At 39.4% G+C, this 21401-nt stretch overlaps 1 long non-coding RNA gene across 1 annotated transcript in view; it reads right to left on the bottom strand.

The window, feature by feature from the left end:
- Positions 1–8749, bottom strand: part of LOC144338495 (uncharacterized) — a 68011-nt gene extending 59262 nt beyond the window's left edge. Inside the window, exon 1 of the long non-coding RNA XR_013412712.1 lies at positions 8641–8749. This is a non-coding gene — a long non-coding RNA (uncharacterized LOC144338495). The remainder of the gene's footprint in view (positions 1–8640) is intronic.
- Between the last annotated feature and the right edge of the window lie 12652 nt (positions 8750–21401).

Here is a 21401-nt window from a genome sequence, read left to right as displayed (position 1 = left end):
CATAAAACGTGTGGCTTTTTTCTTCCAATCAGATGTAAAAGAATTGAAAAAGTTTTTTCAAGAGATTAATAAACTTGTTAATCTCCCAATAAAACAAAACAAAATACGAAAACATACAAATTCCCAATGTCATGAAATAAAGAGGAACAGCACTAAGAGACAGGACTAGCTGGATTTCCTAGGCTGACTAAGAATTCCTAAACCTAGCTGGGGAAGGTGACTGCACTCACCTTTAAACACGGGGCTTGTAACTCAGCTCACACCCGACCAAGCAGGTAGTAAAGAGAGCTCACTAAAATACCAGTTAGGCTAAAAACAGGAGGTAAAGAAATAACCAAATCATCTATCGCCTGAGAGCACTGGGGGAGGGACAATGATTGGGATATAAACCCCAGGCATTCAAGCCGGGAGTGGGCAACCCTCTTTGGGTCCCCTCCCATTGTATGGGAGCTCAGTTTTCACTCCGTTAAATCTTGCAACCTCACACTCTTGTGGTCCATGTTTGTTCCAGCTTTCGCTCACCGTCCACCTGCTGAACACCGTATGTCCACCGCTGCTGAACGCCGTCTGTCCACCACTAATGAACGCCGTTGCCACCGCTGCTGAAGGCCAACCGTCGTCCACCGCTGCTGAACGCCGCCCTCGCAGACCCGCCGTTGACTTCCACTCCTCCAGATCCAGCAGGGTGTCCTCTGCGCTTCTGATCCAGCCAGGCACCCACTGCCACTCCCAATCAGGCCAGAGGCTCGCCATTGTTCCTGTGCGGCTAAGTGCCTGGATTCCTCCTAATCGAGCTGAACACTAGCCGCTGGTTTCCACGGTTCTCTTCCGTAACCCACGGCTTCTAATAGAACTCTGACACTCACTGCATGGCCCAAGGTTCCATTCCTTGGCATCCGTGAGGCCAAGAACCCCAGGTGAGAGAGCAAGAGGCTTGCCGCCATTTTGGGAGCTCTGGGAGCAAAGATACGCCCAGAACAACACTACCGGCTCTACTGAAAGTAAAATAATACTAATAGAATATGAGAGCAAGCTGGCCGGGCGTGGTGGCTCATGCCTGTCATCCCAGCACTTTGGGAGGCCGAGGCGGGCGGATCACCTGAGGTTAGGAGTTTGAGACCAACCTGACCAACGTGGTGAAACCCCATCTCTACGAAAAATGCAAAAGTAGCCAGGCGTGGTAGGCGCACCTGTAATCCCAGCTACTTGGGAGGCTGAGGCAGGAGGTGGAGGTTGCAGTAAGCCGAGATTATGCCACTGCACTGCAGCCTGGGCAACCAGAGTGAAACTGTCTCAAAAAAAAAAAAAAAAGAGAGGGCAACTTTATGCCAATAAATTCGAAAATTCAGACTGACTAAATTATTTGAAAAATATGACTTACAAAAACTAATATAAGAATGAATTGAGATGTATATAAATATACATACAGCCCAAAATCTGTTAAAAATTGAACTTCTAAAGATTATATGTTATAAATATTATGTATATGTAATTTAACTCCCCTCCACAAAAAAACAGAATCTAATGTTTTCACTAGTGACTTCTATGCCATATTTAAAGAAATACCTAATTTACATAAATTGTTTCAAAAACAGAGGAGAAAGAAATGTTCCTCAACTCATTTTATGAGACTAGCCAATCCCTGATATCAAATCTATCAAAGATATTATTAGAAAATAAAATTAAAGATCAATATACCTCATGAATGCAGGCACAAAAATCATTAAAACATTAGCAAACAAAATCAAGTAAATAAAATCAAGTAAACGAAAGAGTAATTTATCATGACTGTGCTAAGTGTCCCCAAGTCCAAAAACCAGCCTTGGCGATTCACTAGAAGGATTTACAGGACTCAGGATATAAACGTTGAATTCATGGCTAAGATGTAATAAAATGAAATGATATAAAGTAAAATCAGCAAAGAGAAAAGGTATGGAGGGAACCAGGAATAAGTTTCCAACAGTCTTCTCCTGGGAGAGTCATATAGGATGCGCTTACTTCCTGCAGCAACAAGCTGTAACAAAATGTGTGAAATGTTTTCTACCAGAGAATTTCTTTAAAGACTGTTTTTATTAGAGGCTGATTATGTGGTGACTTTCTGCCTGGAGCATAGCAAACTTCCAGTCCCCCAAAAGTCAAGTAGGTGTTCAGCATAAACCACATTGTACAAACAGTTTAAGCACAATAAGCCACTCTTATCAATTAGTTTGGGGAGAAGTCTCCCAAAATCCAAGTTTCCAGACACCGTCCAATGACAAACTTGCAAGCAAGACTTTCTAATATCTAGGCCTACAATATTAACATTTTTCTGAACAACGATTAAGTGAGTTTTATTCTAAGAATAAAAAGAAAATGGTTTAACAATTAAAGTCCAACCAGTGTATTTCACCATGTTAACAAAATAATCCAAATAAAGAACATCTGATTGTTTGAATAGATGCAGTAAAAGTACTTGGCAAAATTCAATATTCTTGATAATCAAGTTATAGACAATAATTTCCTAATTCCAATAAAAATCACCTATAAAAACTTATGGCTAGTATCATACTTATTGTGAAATTGTAAACAGTTTTGCATAAGACTTCCAAAAAGGAAATGGTTTTACAAGCAGTCCTAGACTGAGCAAGAAAGCGAGAATATTAAATAAAAGGTATATATTTTAGCATGAAAAGAGTTAAAACTTTATTAGCAGATGACATGGTCATTTGCACAGAAAATTTATATACAAAACAACTAGGAAAATTAAAAAGTTAATCTAGCAAATTTACAGCATACAAAGTTGATATAAAAAACTTTTGTTTATGTACCAGCAACCAAAATTGCAAAATGAACTTAAAATACCACTTTCGTAATATTCAAAAGCAGAAAATGCTTAGAACTGAATTTAATAAAATATCTAAAACTTCCACACTAAAAACTGTAAGACATCATTGAGAGAAATTAAAGAAGACCTAAATAAAAAGAGACATGTACTATATTCATGAATTGGATTACTTAATATTGTTTAAATGCCTGTTCTCACTAATTAAATTTATACATTCATCATGATCTCAATGAAATCACAGCAGGATTTTTTAGTGGAAAACGAAAAGTTGGGGAGCAAGATGGCAAAATAGACAGTTCTACCAATCATCCACCTCACAAAGACATCAGGCAAACAATTATCTACACACACAAAAAGCACATTCAGAAGAACCAAAAATCAAGTAAGCACTCACAATGAAAGGAAAATAAATCTTGGAACTCCCAAATCACTACACTAAAGGGAAAAGTCAAGCTGGGGACTGCTTCTGGCAAACCTACCTCCCATTCTATTCAAAGTCATTCCTCTGCTCACAGAGATAAATGCGTATCTGATTTCCTTTGGAAAGGCTAATCAGAAACTCAAAAGCATGCAACCATTTGTCTCTCACATATCTAAGACCTGGAAGCCTCCTCCCCACTTCGAGTTGTCTTACCTTTCCAGGCAAAACCAATGTACATCTTACATATATTAGTTGATGTCTCAGGTCTCCCTAAAAATATATGAAACCAAGCTGTAGCCGTGCGTGGTGGCTCACACCTGTAATCCCAGCACTGTGGGAGGCTGAGGTGGGTGGATCACGAGGTCAGGAGTTCGAGACCAGCCTGACCAACATGGTGAAACCCTGTCTCTACTAAATATACAATAATTAGCCGGGTGTGGTGACGCATGCCTGTAATCCCAGCTACTCAGGAGACTGAGGCAGGAGAATCACTTGAACCCAGGAGGTGGAGGTTGCAGTGAGCCAAGATAGCGCCATTGCACTCCAGCCTGGGCGACAAGAGCAAAACTCCATCTCAAAAAAACAAAAAACAAAAAACCACCACCACCAACAACAAAACCCAAACCAAGCTGTGCCTCGACCACCTTGGGCACATGGGCACATGTTGCCAGGACCTCCTGAGGCTGTGTCACAGGCGCGCGTCCTTAACTTTGGCAAGATAAACTTGCTAAATTGACTGAGACTTGTCTCAGATATTTGGGGTTTACACAGAATACATGGTTTTAATTTCAAATTGCTGAAGGAGTCACCGAAGAGGTAAGAAAAAGTGCCTTGAATCACCAATGCCACTTCTCCCTCATCCCTCAGCAGCAGTGGTGTGGTGTGGGCATCATTTCCATGTGCAGGAGAGAGGGAAAGTGCAGCAATTGTGAAGCACTGAACTCCTGCCCTGTTATAGAATAACATAAAACCAGACCAAATTCAGCTGATGCCTGCCCACAGAGGGAACATTTAAACCAGCCCAGTCAGAGGGAAATCACTGATTCTTTTGTTACCAGAAAGGGGCCCCGATCCAGACTCCGAGAGGGTTCTTGGACCCGATGCAAGAAATAATTCAGGCTGAGTCCATAGAGTACAGTGAAAGCAAGTTTAAGAAAGTAGAGGAATAAAAGAATGGCTACTCCACAGACAGAGCAGCCCCAGGACTGCTGGTTTCCCATTTTTGCAGTTATTTCATGATTATATGCCAAGCAAGGGGTGGCTTACTCATGCCTCTCCTTTTAGACCATACAGAGTAACTTCCTGACGTTGTCATGGCATTTGTAAACTGTCATGGCACTGTTGGGAGTGTAGCAGTGAGGACGACAAGAGGTCACTCTTATTGACATCTTGGTATTGGTGGGTTTTAACTGGCTTCTTTAAAACTGCAACCTGTTTTATCAGCAAGGCCTTTAAGACCTGTATCTTGTGCCGACCTCCTATCTCATCCTGTGCCTTAGAATGCCTTAACCACCTGGAAATGCAGCCCAGTAGGTTTCAGCTTCATTTTACCTAGCTCCTATTCAAGATAGAGTTGCTCTGGTTCAAACGCCTCTGACACCAGTGGTCTAAACATGAGTTCCTGCAAAGCTCACCACTGCAGGACAAAGTGCCTGGGGCTCTAAGTAAATTTGAATGGTAGTTTAGACCACAAGGACTGCAACTTTCGGTGAGACCTAGTGCTGAACTGGGTCCAGAACCAGTGGACATGACCCACCCAGAAAACAGCTGGAGTTTCTTTCTTTTTTTTAAGACGGAGTTTCACTCTTGCTGCCCAGGGTAGAGTGCAGTGGCGCGACTTCGGCTCACTGCAACCTCCGCCTCCCAGGTACAAGCAATTCTCCTGTTCTCCTGTCTCAGCCTCCCAAGTAGCTCAGATTACAGACATGTGCCACCACACCCAGCTAACTATTTTGTATTTAGTAGAGATGGGGTTTCACCATGTTAGGCTGGTTGTGAACTCCTGACCTCAGGTGATCCACCGGACTCAGCTTCCCAAAGTGCTGGAACCACAGGCGTAAGCCACCACATCCGGCCTTCAGTTGGAGTTTCTAAGGAAGTGCTGGCATCACTGCTCCCCTAACCCCAAGCTGCACAGCTCATGGCTCTAAAATACACCCCTTCCTTCCACTAAAGGAGAGGAGAGGAGAGGAGAGGAAATAGTTGGGAGGACTTTGTTTTGCATCTTGGAAACCAGCTCAGCCATAGCAGGATAGGGCACCAGTCAGAATCATGAGACCCCCTTTCCAGGCACTAGCTCCTAGATGATATTTCTAGATGCACCCTGGGCCAGAAGGGAACCTGCTGGCTTGAAGGAAAGAATGCAGTCCTGGCAGCATTCATCACCTGCTAACTGATGAGCCAAAAGTGCAAGCAGGTGAAGCAAAATTAATCAAGTAGTACTACATCAAACTGAAAAGCTTGCTGTAGAAAGGATGCAATCAACAGAGTGAAAAGACAACCTGTGTAATGGAAGAAAATGTTTGCAAACCATACTCCTGACAAAGGATTAATGTCCAAATATATCATGAACTCCTACAACTCAATAGCAAAAGAAAAAAAAAAAAAACACGAAAAAACCTGGACAGAGGAGTTGAATAGGCATTTCTTCAAAGAAGACATACGAATGGCCAAAAAATAGATTAAAAGATCCTTAATGTCACTAATCATAAGAGCAATGCAAATCAAGACCACAATGAGATATTAACTCATGCTTTTCGGATAGCTGTAATTAAAAAATCAAAAGATAAGAAGTGGGGCAATGATGTTGAGAAATTGAGAACCTATAAACTCTTGGTGGGAATGTGAAATAGGGCTGCCACTATGGAAAGCAGTGTGATGGTTCCTCAAAAAAAATTAACAATAGAACAATCTAAATGTCTATCAGTAGATGAATGAATAAGGAAAATGTATATGCATTCAGTGGAATGTAGTATTATTTAGCCTTAAAAAGAAAGAAATCCTGCCATATGCTACAACATAAATAATCCTGAAGGATGTTATGCTAAGTAAAATACATCAGTCACAGAAGGGCAATTACTTCGTGTTTCTATTTATATCAGATATCAAAGATAATCAAACCCGTAAAAACAAAGAGGGCTGGGCATGGTGGCTCAGGCCTGTAATCCCAGCACTTTAGGAGGCCGAGGCAGGCAGATCAAGATGTCAGGAGATCGAGACCATCCTGGCCAACATGGTGAAACCTCGTCTGTACTAAAAATACAAAAAATGAGGTGGGTATGGTGGCGCGTGCCTGTAGTCCCAGCTACTCGGGAGGCTGAGGCAGGAGAATTGTTGCTTGAACCTAGCAGGCGGAGGTTGCAGTGAGCCAAGATTATACCACTGCACTCCAGCCTGGCAACAGAGCAAGACTCTGTCTCAAAAAAACAAAAAAAATATAAAGAGTAGAATGGTGGTTTCCAGGGTCTGGTGGAAGGAAAAAATGTATGGTCACTGGTATACTTTCTCAGGTTCCTGGCTCAATTATATTTCAATCTATACTGCTTTGGATCAGCTCTTTCTTCTATCTTGGGTTGGTACATTAAAATGTTTCTTAGATTTTGCTAATATTGAACTTGGCTATCTTAATGTTTTCTCTGCTATATTTGGGTTATTTCAGAGTGGAGAAGGTAGAAATGTCCATTACTCTCCCATTTTCAAACATCAAGTCCCTTTAAAAAATGTATTTAATGACATAAACCTAATTAGACATTCTGGTTCTTTTAAAAATATGAGGAAACATTTTAAGAAGTATACAGTTTGGTGGTGTAATTATATTCAGAGTTGTGCAGCTAACAACACTAATTCCAGAATATTTTAATCACTCTAAAAAGAAACTCCATACTCATCAGGAGACACTCATTATTCTTCACCTTAACTCCTGGCAACCACTAATCCATTTTGTGGCTCTGTGGATTTGCCTGTTGGAATATTTCATTATCAATAGAATCAGACAATTCATACAATTTGTGGCCTTATGTGTCGGGCTATTTTCATTTAGCATGATGTTTTTGAAGTTCCTCCATGTTGTAGCATAATTAATACAATATTTTTATTGTGTTAAGAACACTTAACATGGGATCTACCATCTTAACAAATATTAACGTGCACAGTACAATATTATTAACTGTAGGCACCATGCTGTAAGCAGCGGTTTAGAATTTACTTTGCCTAACTGAAACATTATACCCATTGAACAGCAACTTCCATTCATCTGGTGCACAGCTGCAGCTTACAAATGTTGCAGAATTAATGTCCCCAGCATCTAACTTCCAAGGATGGTGGGAGGGAGTAAGAAGGTAATTGCCTCAGTTACCCCATCTTTCAGAGGGACAATTCTGAGGTATGCTCTACACAATTCCTTTGAAGATTCCCAGTGAGACTTAGTCTCAGTCGCCCACACCAACAACCAGCTCAATAATGTACCCTCCATTCACTTTTCTTCTCTTACTCTCCCTGCTCCCATACTCAAAAGACCAATGATCACCTCTCAAACTTCCTGCACCCATTCTTGCACTCATTCTTAGAATGAAAAGAAAAGGACAAATACTCTGCATTGTAAGTATCCCTAGAGCAGCCAATGTCTTCATTGACATAGGGAAAAATGAAACTTAAAAAGAAAAAAAAATACACTCATACACATCAACACACATGCACATACATGCACACACGTGCAAAATTCTGAATATTAAGGAAAATTCCTAACATCCCCAAACTCTTCCCATGCACTTTCCCTAGATAGATAGATGGAAATTATTTGGCCCAGAAAAGCCTTTTTTCAATCAAAAATGTGCTCAAAACAGAGCAGGCACAAAAAAATAAAAAATACCCTATGAGGGCTGGGAGGGGTGGCTCACGCCTGTAATCCCAGCACTTTAGGAGGCTGGGACGGGTGAATCACCTGAGGTCAGGAGTTCGATATCAGCCTGACCAACATGGTGAAACCCCGTCTCTACTAAAAATACAAAAAATTAGCTGGGTGTGATGATGCATGCCTGTAATCTCGGCTACTCGGGAGGCTGAGGCAGGAGAATCACTTGAACCCGGGAGGCAGAGGTCGGGGTGAGCCAAGATGGTGCCATTGCACTCCAGCGTGGACTACAGAGCAAGACTCCATCCAAAAAAAAAAAAAAAAGTACACTGTGAGAAACAAAGGCGAATAGAACAGAAAAAAATCAGAAAAATAATACCCACTGCTAAAGTTTGCCACAGGAAAGATTAAAAATTTCACCAATTTCCACGTTCTATAATGGAAGCCAAGGTTCTTTGGACCAACCCTCCTGTATTAGTTCATTTTCACACTGCTCATAAAGATATACCTGAAACCGGGAAGAAAAGGAGGTTTAATTGGACTTACAGTTCCACATTGCTGGGGAGGCCTCAGAATCACGGCATAGGACGAAGCGCACTTCTTACATGGCGGTGCCAAGGAGGAATGAGGAAGAAGCAAAAGCGGAAACCCCTGATAACCCCATCAGATCTCGTGAGACTTATTCATTACCACAAGAGTAGCACGAGAAAGACCCGCCCCCGTGATTCAATTACCTCCCTCTGGGTCCCTCCGGCAACGTGTGGGAATTCTGGGAGATACAATTGAAGTTGAGATTTGAATGGAGACGCCGCCAAACCACATCACCTCCCAAACAATTAAAAATTCTGAATAGAAGAAACATTAATTGTATCCAAAACTGATGGGCCAGGAAGGAACTATCAGCCTCATATCTCAAGAGAGACAGTAGTCAAGGCCCAGGACCTACTTATGAAAAGAGGTTAATAGCCGACTCTCTCCAAAAGGATCTGGGATTCCATACGACTGTATCTTCACGGTAAGGGTGAAACAGAAGTAAACCCGTCCCTATTTCCAAACTCAAGGAATTTTGGCGAAAGTTGTCTTGGAGCTGAGCAGAACAAGGAGGAAAACAGAAAAAAATTTGTGCCCCTGAGAAGTCATGACCACAGGCTGGCTATCACACAGATTGTCAAGCTAGTTCCATATTGCTTGGGTATTACAGAAAATCTGGAAACATAAATTTGTGTGTGTTGTCCCAGAGTAGCAGGATCTGTCAGAAACAAATTTCATCCTAACCCCCAAAGAATCCACATAAATCTTTCTACATTTGGGATTTTACCATTTGTTTTATGAATGAGAATGGACTTTAGTTTTAATATATTTTTATATACTCAATTTATATGGTGTTGGTATCAAAGTTCTGCTTGCCTCATAGAATAAGTTTAGGATTTTCCCTATTTTATTTTATAGAATCCTTCATATATATTGAAATGCTCTGTCTGGGGAAAAAAAATCTGGGCCTAGTGTTTTATCTGTAGGAACAATCCTTTATTTCCTTTAACATTTATGAGACTATTCAGATTACATGCTTCTTACTTCAATTTTACTAAGTTATATACTTATAAAAAATCTGTCTATTTGATCTAGGTTTTCAAATTTGTAGCATAAAGTGTTAATCATATTTTCTTATTAGCTTCTTAATCTATACTGTATCTATAGTTATGTATCTTTTTAATTCTTAGTTTTATTTGTGCTTTCTCTCTTTTTTTCTAAACTTGCCTGAGGTTTGCACCTTTTATTATGTTTCTCCAACAACCAAATTTGAGCTTTGCATGTTTTACTAATTTTCTCTACATCATTATCCCCTCACTTTAGTTTTTCAGAATTGATTCTGTTGTTTCTTTTCTAATTTTTTATTTAAATACGTAGTACATTAATTTTCAAGTTGTTGTAGAAACATTTAAGTCTATAAACTCCTATTGTCATATCACTTCCTGCTACTCACAAATTTACTCTGTAATATTTTCAATATCTTTAAGTTCTAAGTATTTTTAAATTTCTATTATGGTAATCCATGAATTGCCGAGAAATATTTATGTTATTAAATTTGTTGTTGAATTTCAACTTAATTTTATTTTAATTTGTTCTAACTCAATTGAAAATTCTTCACTAATTTTTTAAACCTCATATCAAGACTTTTATTCATATCAATTGTTGTGTACATGCTCTCACCTTGAAGAACACTCTCTTGTAAGCTGCTTCCCTGCAACACTCTTGACTGGTTGCCCTCTAAGCCTGATTCAATTTTCTCATCCTAGGATTTTCCATCACTACACTTTTAACAATTTATCTGTCTCTTGTGTTGTGTCTCCTATTTTCCGCATTCCACATCTTTATCTTTCTTGGTTTACTTCTTCCTTTTGGTAGGAAAAAATCTCTAGTAGCTTCCTGAGAAAAGGTTCACAGGGAGACAGAATTTTAGAAATGTCATATGTCTGAAAAATGTATGTTTTCTACTTGCACATTTGATTTTAGTCTATGTGGAAATAGAAACGTATGCCAGAAATCATTTTTCTTTAGAATTTTCAAAGCATAAACCCATTGCCTTCTGGTTTATAGTGATGGTGTTGAATTTTTTTGTTGATTTCTTTTTGTTTGTTTTTCGAGATGGTGTTTTGCTCTTGTTGCCCAGGCTGGAGTGCAGTGGTGTGATCTTGGCTCACCACAACCTCCGCCTCCCGGGTTCAAGTGATTCTCCTGCCTCAGCCTCCCGAATAGCTGGGATTACAGGCAGGCACCACCACGCCCTGCTAATTTTGTGTTTTCAGTAGAGACAGGGTTTCTCCATGTTGGTCAGGCTGGTCTCTAACTGACCTCAGGTGATCCGTCCACCTCGGCCTCCCAAAGTGCTGGGATTACAGGCATGAGCCACTGTGCCCGGCTGGTGTTGAAAATTTTTAAGCCATCTGATTCCTCATCCTTTGTACCTGACCTATTTTTACCCCTGTGGAAACTTACACAATTTTCTCTTTGTTCTCAGTGTTCTGAAATTTTACATTGATATATCTTGACATGAGTCTATTTTCATCTATTTTGCTATATGCTAGCCTTTTAATCTATAAATACGCATCCTTAAATTCTGAGACTTTTTATTGAATTATTTTGCCAACAATTTATTCCCCTTTGTTTAACATATTTATTTTCTTTCTATAACTCATATAATTAAAATATTGGAAGAAATTATCTTGGAGAAGAAGCTAGCACCACATTGATTCTATTTGTGTCAAGCTATGACAGCTCAAGATTTTCATATTTTATTAAGGAGAAATGTTGTATTTCTTGGTATTCACATTGTTACCTAAAGAAGGGCAATGACTGGTCAAAAATTGAAATGTATGAGTAATAGTTAGAAGATGCAAGCCCCGTATCCTCCAGAACTTTAGCATATGAAAACCTTTAAATTCCAGTCAAGTTGATTTAAGCTTCAACATTCTCCCAGCTAAAATAAATCTGTTTGTGCTACGTTCTGGGATCAAAGGTGAATAGACATTGTTTCTGCCTTCGGTGATATCTCAATCCAAAGGGAGACAAGTAAAAATGATATAAAAAGAGAGATATCTAGGCTGGGCGTGGTGGCACATGCCTGTAATCCCATCTACTGGGGAGGCTGAGGCAGGAGAATAGCTTGAACCCAGGAGGCGGAGGTTGCAGTGAGTCACGATCACGCCACTGCACTCCAGCCTGGGTGACAGAGCGAGACTCCATCTCAAAAAAAAAAAAAAAAAAAGAAGAAGAAAAAAGACATGTAAAGTGCTATAAAAACTGAGAAGAGGGACAGAATATCTGTGACAGATAACTTGGTTGGGGCAGTTGGAAACAAGGCGGTCTCAGTGTATGCTTTCAATGTGTCACATTTGATTATAGGCAGAAACAAATGCATCTTAACATTTATAGGGTCACAGACCCTTTTAAGGATGTGATGAAATTTATGATGATTCTTTCAATAAAAAATTATATAACAGCATACACATACATTTTGCTTACTAACTCAGAATGTGCATCATCAAGAACTCTGGGTATAGGAGAATGAGTAGGAATGTTTCAGGCAGACAAGAAGGAAAGGGGGGTCCAAACAGGAAACAGCATGTGCAGGACCCTGGAGAAAAGCTTGTGCATTATTGGAATCAAGGTGACTATAACATGACTCAGGGTGACTGGAGCATAAGCTGGAAGAGTAACCAGTCATGGTATATGATGGAAATAGGCTGGACCCGGTGGCTCACGCCTGTAATCCTACACTTTGGGAGGCCGAGGCAGGTAGATCACCTGAGGTCAAGAGTTTGAGATCAGCCTGGCCAAAATGGCAAAACCCCGTCTCTACTAAAAATACAAAAATTAGCCGGGCGTGGTAGCGCACACCTGTAATCCCAGCTACTCAGGAGGCTGAGGCAGGAGAATCACTTGAACCTGGGGGTGGAGGTTGCAGTGAGCTGAGATTGCACCACTGCCCTCCAGCCTGGACGAAAGAGTGAAACTCCATCTCAAAAAAAAAAAAAAAAAAAGGCCAGGCGTGGTGGCTCACGCGTATATTCCCAGCACCTTGGGAGGCTGAGACAGGCAGATTACCTGAGGTCAGGAGTTCGAGACCAGCCTGATCAACATGGAGAAACCCTGTCTCCACTAAAAATACAAAATTAGTTGGGCGTGGTGGCACATGCCTGTAATCCCAGCTACTCAGGAGGCTGAGGCAGGAGAATCGCTTGAACCTGGGAGGCGGAGGTTGCACAAAGCCGAGATCGCACCATTGCACTCCAGCCTAGGCAACAGAAGCGAAACTCCATCTCAGGGAAAAAAAAAAAAAAAAAAGGTAGAAAATATAAGATAAGAAGATAGCCAGGGATAAAGCATGAAGTATCTCAGATGTCAGTCATGCACTTTGTTTACTCAGAGACAAGACCATGATTGATTACAATTATGCACATCATGTCAACCCTCTTCTAACTGTTAACAAACATAACTGGAACAGCTAGTACGCAGTGGAATACTAATTAACATTCTGACTGTAGGGTTGCACTGGCATTCACTGTAGGTGTTGAATGTGGAGTGCTCAAACCTCAAGCTTACAGCTTCATGAAAGAAAAATCAATGTTAGAATGAAACAAAAAACCCCTCAACAACTACATCAATTATTTTATTCCTTAATAACTTACAGCAGAATGGCAATCTTCAATGAATAGAAATGCTTCTCAACCATAGAAACAACTTAGATTTACCTAGGAAATTTACAAAAAGCATACCATGTTTGAGATCTATCCCAGACCAATTAAATCAGAATTTATGGGGATCAATCGATCCTGGACATCTGAATTTCGGAAAGCTTGACAGATAACTTTAATGTGCATTCAAAATTGAGAACTTCTGTGTTAACAAAAACCATGAAAGTAAGTTCCTATCTACTCATCTGCCTTAATTATACTACACTGTTCTCATGCAGCATGATACAAGTCAAAATTAATTTTTTTTTTTTTCAGATGGAGTCTAGCTCTGTTGCCCAGGCTGGAGTGCAGTGGTGCCATCTCAGCTCACTACAACCTCCGCCTCCCGGGTTCAAGAGATTCTCCTGCCTTAGCCTCCTAAGTAGCTGGGATTATAGGCGCCCACCACCACACCCAGCTAATTTTTGTATTTTTAGTAGAGATGGGGTTTCACTGTGTTGGCCAGGCTGCTCTCGAACTCCTGACCTCGTGATCTGCCCACCTTGGTCTCCCAAAGTGCTGGGATTACGGGTGTGAGCCACCGTGCCTGGCCAAAATTTATATTTTTAAATATTTAAAAATATATGTGGTAAGGCACAGTGGCTCATGCCTATAATCCCATCACTTTGGGAGGCCGAGGTGGGTGGATCACTTGAACTGAGGAGTTTAAGACCAGCTTGAAAATATGGCGAAACCCTGTCTCTACAAAAAAATACAAAAAATTAGCCAGGCCTAGTGGTGCGTGCCTGTGGTCCCAGCTACTCAGGAAGGTAAGGCGAGAGGACTGCTTGGGAGGGTCGCTTGAGCTCAGGAGGCTGAGGCTGCAGTGCACAGAGATGGAGCCGCTGTACTCCAATCCAGTCTGGGCAACAAAGTGAGGTTCTGTCTCATATATATATGTTTGGCCACTTTAATTCCTCTGCAATGGAAGTCCGAGCAGCATGCTTGAGGGTCAGTATCAGGACCTGCAGGCAGCCAGCCTGTGCTAGAAATGTTCAGAGTGGGTTTTTTCACATACAGTTTCATCTTCTGAGTGTACTGCCTGAGGCTATTGTTCTCGTCATATCTTGCAGATCTTTCTGGGGAAAAGGCCGCATGCATCAACAGGTTTTTTGCTAAGGGTCTTGTAATTAATTGGATGACCCTTCAGTCAAAGAATTTCTAGGGACAAGATTTTTCCTCTTTTGGCTCAGGAAACTGCAGGCATCAGTTGCACAACAATATTTAACATTACCACAGCTAATGTCATACCCATTGCCTTAAACAAAATGTACAGAATTTAATATTTTTAGTTACACCCAAACACTATATAGGGTTTGCAATTAATCATTTTTGTATTCTATATTCTGTTTGATACTGAACGTGGAACTTCAAGAAGAGAGTCACACAATGATTTATTCAGTAAATATGTATAGAGCTTGTGTGTATCAAAAACTGTGCTAAGTGCTGACATTAGAAAACATACCATGTACCTGGCTTCAACATGTTGTCATTCTATTAAATGGTGTAAATGACACAACATTGAATCATAAAAGTTTCAAAAGAGAAGTTCACACAAAAAAAGAGCTAGGCAAATACAAGGGACATTATGATCACTTAGAGCTGGTATCAGTTAAAGCCAGGTCTTCAAGGCCCATAAATGCCAGCATAGAAAACCTAGAACAAACTGTCTACACCAAGGGGAGTTTGTTTTATTTTGTTTTGTTTTTCATAGGAAAATAAGATCAGAGTTTCAAGAAGGTTATAAGACTAACTGCAACATATAGGATGGATTGAAGATCAACAAGAGAAGACAGAAGGTGAGTTATGAGTTTTATTAAATGGTGAAACTCATAGATGATGGTGGCCTGGGCAAAGAAAGTGGAAGCAAGGACTGGAAGAAAGAGAGATGCGAGAATCATTGCAAAGATAAAGAATAAAAGTCTTGGCATGAGTTTTCAAGTTGAGGCTGGTTAAAAATATTGTGGGATTCTTGGCATTCATCTGTCCATCAAATTATTCAGTAAGTCTTTATTTAAAAACTACTAAGCAACAAGCACTGTGCTGGGTTCTGGAGGTACAGCAATGAATATGGGATTAATGGTCCCTGACTTCATAAAGCTTTATGCACAGGGAGAGACAGATAATAAATAAAAGACACAAGCAGTTGTAAATGCTGTGAAGGAAATTTGGGGATGCTGAAAGAGAGTAACAGACAGCAGTGATGGGTGGTGTAATGGACAGAACTACTGTATTTTGGGTACTAATTGAAGCTTTCTCCAAGGAAGTCTTATTTGATATATCCGAAAGAGCAAGCATTGAAAAAGAGGGAAAAAAAAAAAAACAGCTGGCAAGGCTCTAAATAGGACAATTTTGGCATAGTTCTGTGTTTGAAGAACAGAGAGTTGCTAATGTGCAGAATAATGCTGAGAATTTGAGTAAGAGGAAAACGGTAAAGTAACCAGCAGTTTGCTGTCCTTGATAAAAGCAGTTCCAGTGGAATGAGATCAAAACCAAATTAAACTGAACTGAAAAGTGAGTGGGAAGAAATGAGGGAAGTGGGTCCAGTGTATTTAGTGGAGAAAAGAAATGAGGGGGTAGGTGGCAGGGGGATACACAAAAGGGAAAATTCTAGTTTGTAAAAGTGATATAAGAATTTAGATCACAATTGTATATGTATATTGAGCTGGTAGAGAGCGAGAGATTAACGTACATGAGAAAATAAAATTGAGAGCAATGGACTGTGGTTTCTAGCACCTACAGTTCACTCTCACCTTGCCTTTGAGTTGGATAAATGGCTGAAAGCTGATTCTTTTTCAAAGTTGGTTTCTATTTGGGAGAGAAGGGAGTAGGGAACAAAATGAAATTGTAAACTGCATGGAAAAATAAGGATATTCAGTACCAAAGAGGAAGAAAAGAGCTCAGGAACAAGATCCTGGTCCTCAAACCCAATGCTGCCTACTTTCTAGTCTAGTTTCACATCAGCCCTACTCCAGTTCCCAAAAGAACAATGATTGTTTCATTGAATCCAACCAAGAGCACTTTATACATCCCACTATATACATCTGTCATCTAAAAGAAGAAAGAGTATTTTAGGACTAAAAATAAAAAGAATGTAATATTAAGATTAAAATCAAATAACAAATCTAGCTTCATTGAAAACCCGTCTATACTGTTTTCTTTTTCTTTTTTTAATTCTGCTGTGGATTAGTGAAAATATTATCCCAGTCTTGTGTCTGTCTGGAAATCAATATTGCCTTGACTGATTGCCTTATGAAATCTCTTCCAATTCAATTTCCATGATTCAGTTAATAATTATAAAACATATCATATTTGAAGTAAAATAATTTCCTTTTTATCTTCCATTCAGTGATCTTATAAATAACTCTTCACCAAGTCACCTTTGCAGTTCTCTCAGCTATAGGCATCTAAAGCAACATTTTGACACCCTCATCAGTTTCAAAGGCCTATTCTCCCAACTTTTCAGAGAGCCCAGAGCATTTACAATAAACATATCTCTCAGCACAAAAGATAATAGCTGGTTCAACTGTTCTCTGTCAGCCTGAATGTTGATTAAGACCTCAGTAATCACACTCCACTCTGCACAAATCCAAAATCACAAATGCAGATTAATTTATGAGAACAGAAGGAAAGAATTGAAAGAAAAAAAAGGCTGTTTTGCTGAAAGAAAGGAAAACACAAAAGAAGTCCCACTGGCTAGCTCATTTGGATATTTTTATTTTTAAAGTGTTTAAGCATCCTAGTATTTTTTCAGCACTCTTAAAGAGACAATTAAATATTATATCAAATAGGTTATTTAAAAAGATTACTTAAGTTATAACAGGTGGACTCTAAATACCAGAATTATCACTGGCTTACTAAGACCTCTGATCTGCAAGCATGTGCCTGATGATGGCTTTCTAATTCCAACAGCATGGGCCTGGAGCAAAGTTTATTTTACTGCAAGGTCTACTTTATTGAATTTACTGCCTGTCCTAATTCTATATATTTCCGATTAGCTGACCTTCAAAGCTGATGTTAGTAGAAGGAAACTGTTTTCTGACATGCTAACATTTTAAAGCTAATAGTTTTTTAATAAGCAATTGAGTTTGCAGCATTCCGCTCCTGTTATGTTTTATTAGTTTTTGTGCTTTAATTTGGTATGTGTGTTTTGGCATAACTCCAATGGCAGGTGCAATTTTAAAAATGGAATCAATTAGATTCATTGTGATGTCTGATATAAGCATTCCAAGCTTAGCTTTTAAAACAAAATGCTAGGCTTGGCTCTTTCCAGAGTCCTGCAAAGAAAATGTATTGATTCCATAGGGCTTTCTCTACTGTAGCTTTTGGAAATTTTGTTTCCACTCTTCAAATGTCCAAATCCACAATCCCCCAAACAGCTTTTATTGAGAACCACAACCTCATCTCCTCTTTTTTCGAAGCGATTAAGTGCATCTAGCAGGAGAGCCCGAGTACAGTTTGTTTTCCTCTTTAAAATCTCTCTCTAGTGCTTTCTGCAGTACTGCCAATTAATAGGGGCTTCATAAATCTTTGTTAAATGACAGGTTGAGCGAATTTGTCGTCTCTTCTCTTTTCTTCGACTTGCAGTAAGAGAAATTTCTTTTTTCTAAGACTAAACCTTGTCAGTGATGTAGAATTTATCTGATTCTTTCCACTCATGCCTTCTTCAAGACTTTGATTCATCTGATGTATTTCTTCTTAGTCTAACTGTCTTTGGTCTTCATTTCTTCATTAGCCACTTAGTGGCTTCCTGTTAACACAGACAAATGTCTCAGTTTTGTTAAATGTCCTAAAGGGAATGGTGACTGGGACAAGGCGTCTACATTGGAATACTAGGTTGGGTAGCAATATTCTGTTGCTTTATATCTGTGTGGCGGAAATAAAACCATACACTTGTGTCACATGCTTTCCATATCTGAGTTTTATCTTAAAATAAAAAGGTAAAAATAAAAACAAACAAAAAAGAAACACATTGAAGACAAGAGGTTGATTAAGGCTGAAGTAAATTAAAATACAAAAGAGACCTGAAGAATCTCTTAGAAGAAAAACACAGTTAGGCCTCAGAAGCGACTTCAGCCTTGCTTGATTTGCAAATATAAGCAAAATTTAACTTGAGTTACTTCTTGTAAATGTTTATATCACAGAAAAACAGAATGTAAACTCAACCGATCAGAAGCAGTTAACATCACGAGGTCAGGAGATCGAGACCATCCTGGCTAACACAGTGAAACCCCGTCTCTACTAAAAATACAAAAAACTAGCCGGGCGCGGTGGCGGGCGCCTGTAGTCCCAGCTACTCGGGAGGCTGAGGCAGGAGAATGGCGTAAACCCGGGAGGCGGAGCTTGCAGTGAGCTGAGATCCGGCCACTGCACTCCAGCCTGGGTGACAGAGCAAGACTCCGTCTCAAAAAAAAAAAAAAAAAGAAGCAGTTAACAAACATATAATTAGGACTTTCCAATGGGATAGATCAAATGAGGCAACTGTATAACAGTAACCAATCAAATACCATCTGCTTTACTTCTGTGTGTGTTTTATAAAATTCTCCCCATTGTTTTCCCTTGATGGAGCTCCTGAATGGCTTCTAGTTTGGAGCTGCACAATTCATGGAATATTTTTTGCTCAAACTCTTTAAAAATGGTATTGTGCCTCAGTTTACCTTTTAACATTAGAAATATTAGTCACTGACTTGACAAGGTGAACAATTTCTAAAGACTAGACAGCAACTCCTTTTGTAAGTCAAGCAATTTCCAATGCTTTGTTTTCAACAAAATTGAATGACTTGCGGTTGTCACGTATATAGCTTTCAGTATGTAATTCATGAAGAATTCAAATAATTGAGTGAAATTGCTGTAAAAAAAATCCTTCTTCCATTCCTGTATACATATTCATGGAAACAAAGTCTCTTTTTGACAAAGAAAAAAATCAAAATAGAATTGATAATGAACCCTCTCTTATTCTAGCAATTGGTATAGTTATCTATGTCTACAAGAATGAATGAGAGTAAATGAGAGGGGAACAGGAACAATATGTGCCATCTCATTAAGAAATGTATTTTCTTTTTTCTTTTTTTTTTTCTTTGAGACGGAGTTTTGCTCTTGTTGCCCAGGCTGGAATGCAATGGCACGATCTTGGCTCACTGCAACCTCCACCTCCCTGGCTCAAGCAATTCTCCTGCCTCAGCCTCCTGAGTAGCTGGGATTACAGGCATGTTTCACCACGCCCAACTAATTTTGTATTTTTAGTAGAGACAGGGTTTCTCCATGTTGGTCAGGCTGGTCTCGAACTCCCCACCTCAGGTGATCCTCCCGCCTCGGTCTCCCAAAGTGTTGGGATTATAGGCATGAGCCACCACGCCTGGCCAAGAAATGTATTTTCAATAAATATTAACATTGTATGTTTAGCAATTATTTTCCAAAAAAACTTAATGTACTCTTTTCAATCAATTTTATGCTGCTATTAATTGAAACCTGCAAGTATGTTTATCAAAACAATATGGGTGGTTATTTTTCTGTATTGTTGCGTTACATGTGGTTTTTTACTTTCTTCTTTGTATTTTTCGTATTTTTAAATCTTACAATAGGCACATATCATTTTTCACTGAATAAAGCAATAACCTATCAAAGGTATTAAAAAATACTTTCCCTTGAAAACACCTCCGTTAAGCTATTTATTTTCCTTCTCTTTTGCTTATCTCCTTTTCATCATTATTCAGTCATCTCATTTTCTACAAGAATCCTGCCCCTACTACTCCACTGAAAATATACTCTTCAAGGTCAACCTTATCATTACAAAATCTTCAGTCTTTACTTCCCTTGACAGCTCTCCCCAACATTCGGTATAGTCAACTTGTTTGAGACTTGCAAAATGTGTCCCTTGGCTATTCATTCCCTTTTGTTTTTCCCTTTTTGCTCGCATGTTCGCTCTCTCTTTGACTGGCTTTATTATGTCATCTGCTAGTTGCGAAATGTAAACCCCAGCCTAAATATTTAGGACGCTACTAGCTATGTGTCTCCAGGCCATTATATCATGGTTGAATGACTTTCCAGCCTGCATTCGCCATTCAGACTGTTCTTTGACCTTGAGCCATAGTTCCATAACTGCCATTTTCACTAGGATATCTTGACACCACCTTAAACCCAACATGTCTAAAACCACATCTGTTGCTCCAAGTCAGTTTTCCCTCTAGACTATACTTGTTCTGCCACAGAACTAGGTCATAACTTCATTGCTTTTGCAATAGCCTTTGGCCAAAAACAAGAAAAAGTCACAAAGTGATCTTTAGCTACAGTAGAAAGATGAAAACAGAACACACAGAAAGTCTGAATACAAGAATATTTATTTTTAGAGCTGATTTCATAAAAGAAATCAGACCAATATATCATTATGTCAGTTTAAGCATAGCCATAAAAGTAAATTTGGCTTCAAATTTGGAGTCAGTCAGTCTCTGGAGAGAAATGTGTTCATTACCAATATTAGCAGCATTTTATCCTCCAAGTAATTTGCATTAAAAACCATGGGGAGGTACAATTCTCTGTTTTTTAAACCTCATATGCAGCCCTTTGCCTACTCTTGTCAAGTATTTTCAAATGTCTTTTGTTGTTCATTACATTTGCACGCCCACAAAATACCTAATTCATGTCATGTTCACCTTACATTAAGATGTTACAACACTCAAAATCTTTTAACTGACAGACTTCATCTCCATTGTCTTCCATGTTCTGTTCCTGTTTGTATAAATTCAACCTGCTTTAAAAATTATATTTGGTACTTGATGACTATAAGATAGAGACTGTAAACCTGAGTATTCAAGGCGTATAAAATCTGATCAGAAACCACCCTCCAATCTAATCCACAACTACATTCCTTCACAAACTATGTCTAATCAGCTTTTGATAAATGCTATGCATGAAGTGTGGGATATGATGAGGTTTCTCTTCAAATAACCCGATCAATCTTTTATTCTTTAATTCATAGTACCTCCTCCTTTCTTTTTTCCTTTTTCTCTTATTTCCTTTTTGCCTTTGTTAGATGCCCAGGCACACCACAGTACCAGATGTTATCAGTACCAGGTG

Source organism: Macaca mulatta, chromosome X, assembly GCF_049350105.2.
Source record: "Macaca mulatta isolate MMU2019108-1 chromosome X, T2T-MMU8v2.0, whole genome shotgun sequence".
NCBI classification, from domain to species: Eukaryota; Metazoa; Chordata; class Mammalia; order Primates; family Cercopithecidae; genus Macaca; species Macaca mulatta.
The sequence above is the reverse complement of the archived record's forward strand: the minus strand, read 5'-3'. Positions and strand labels throughout refer to the sequence as shown.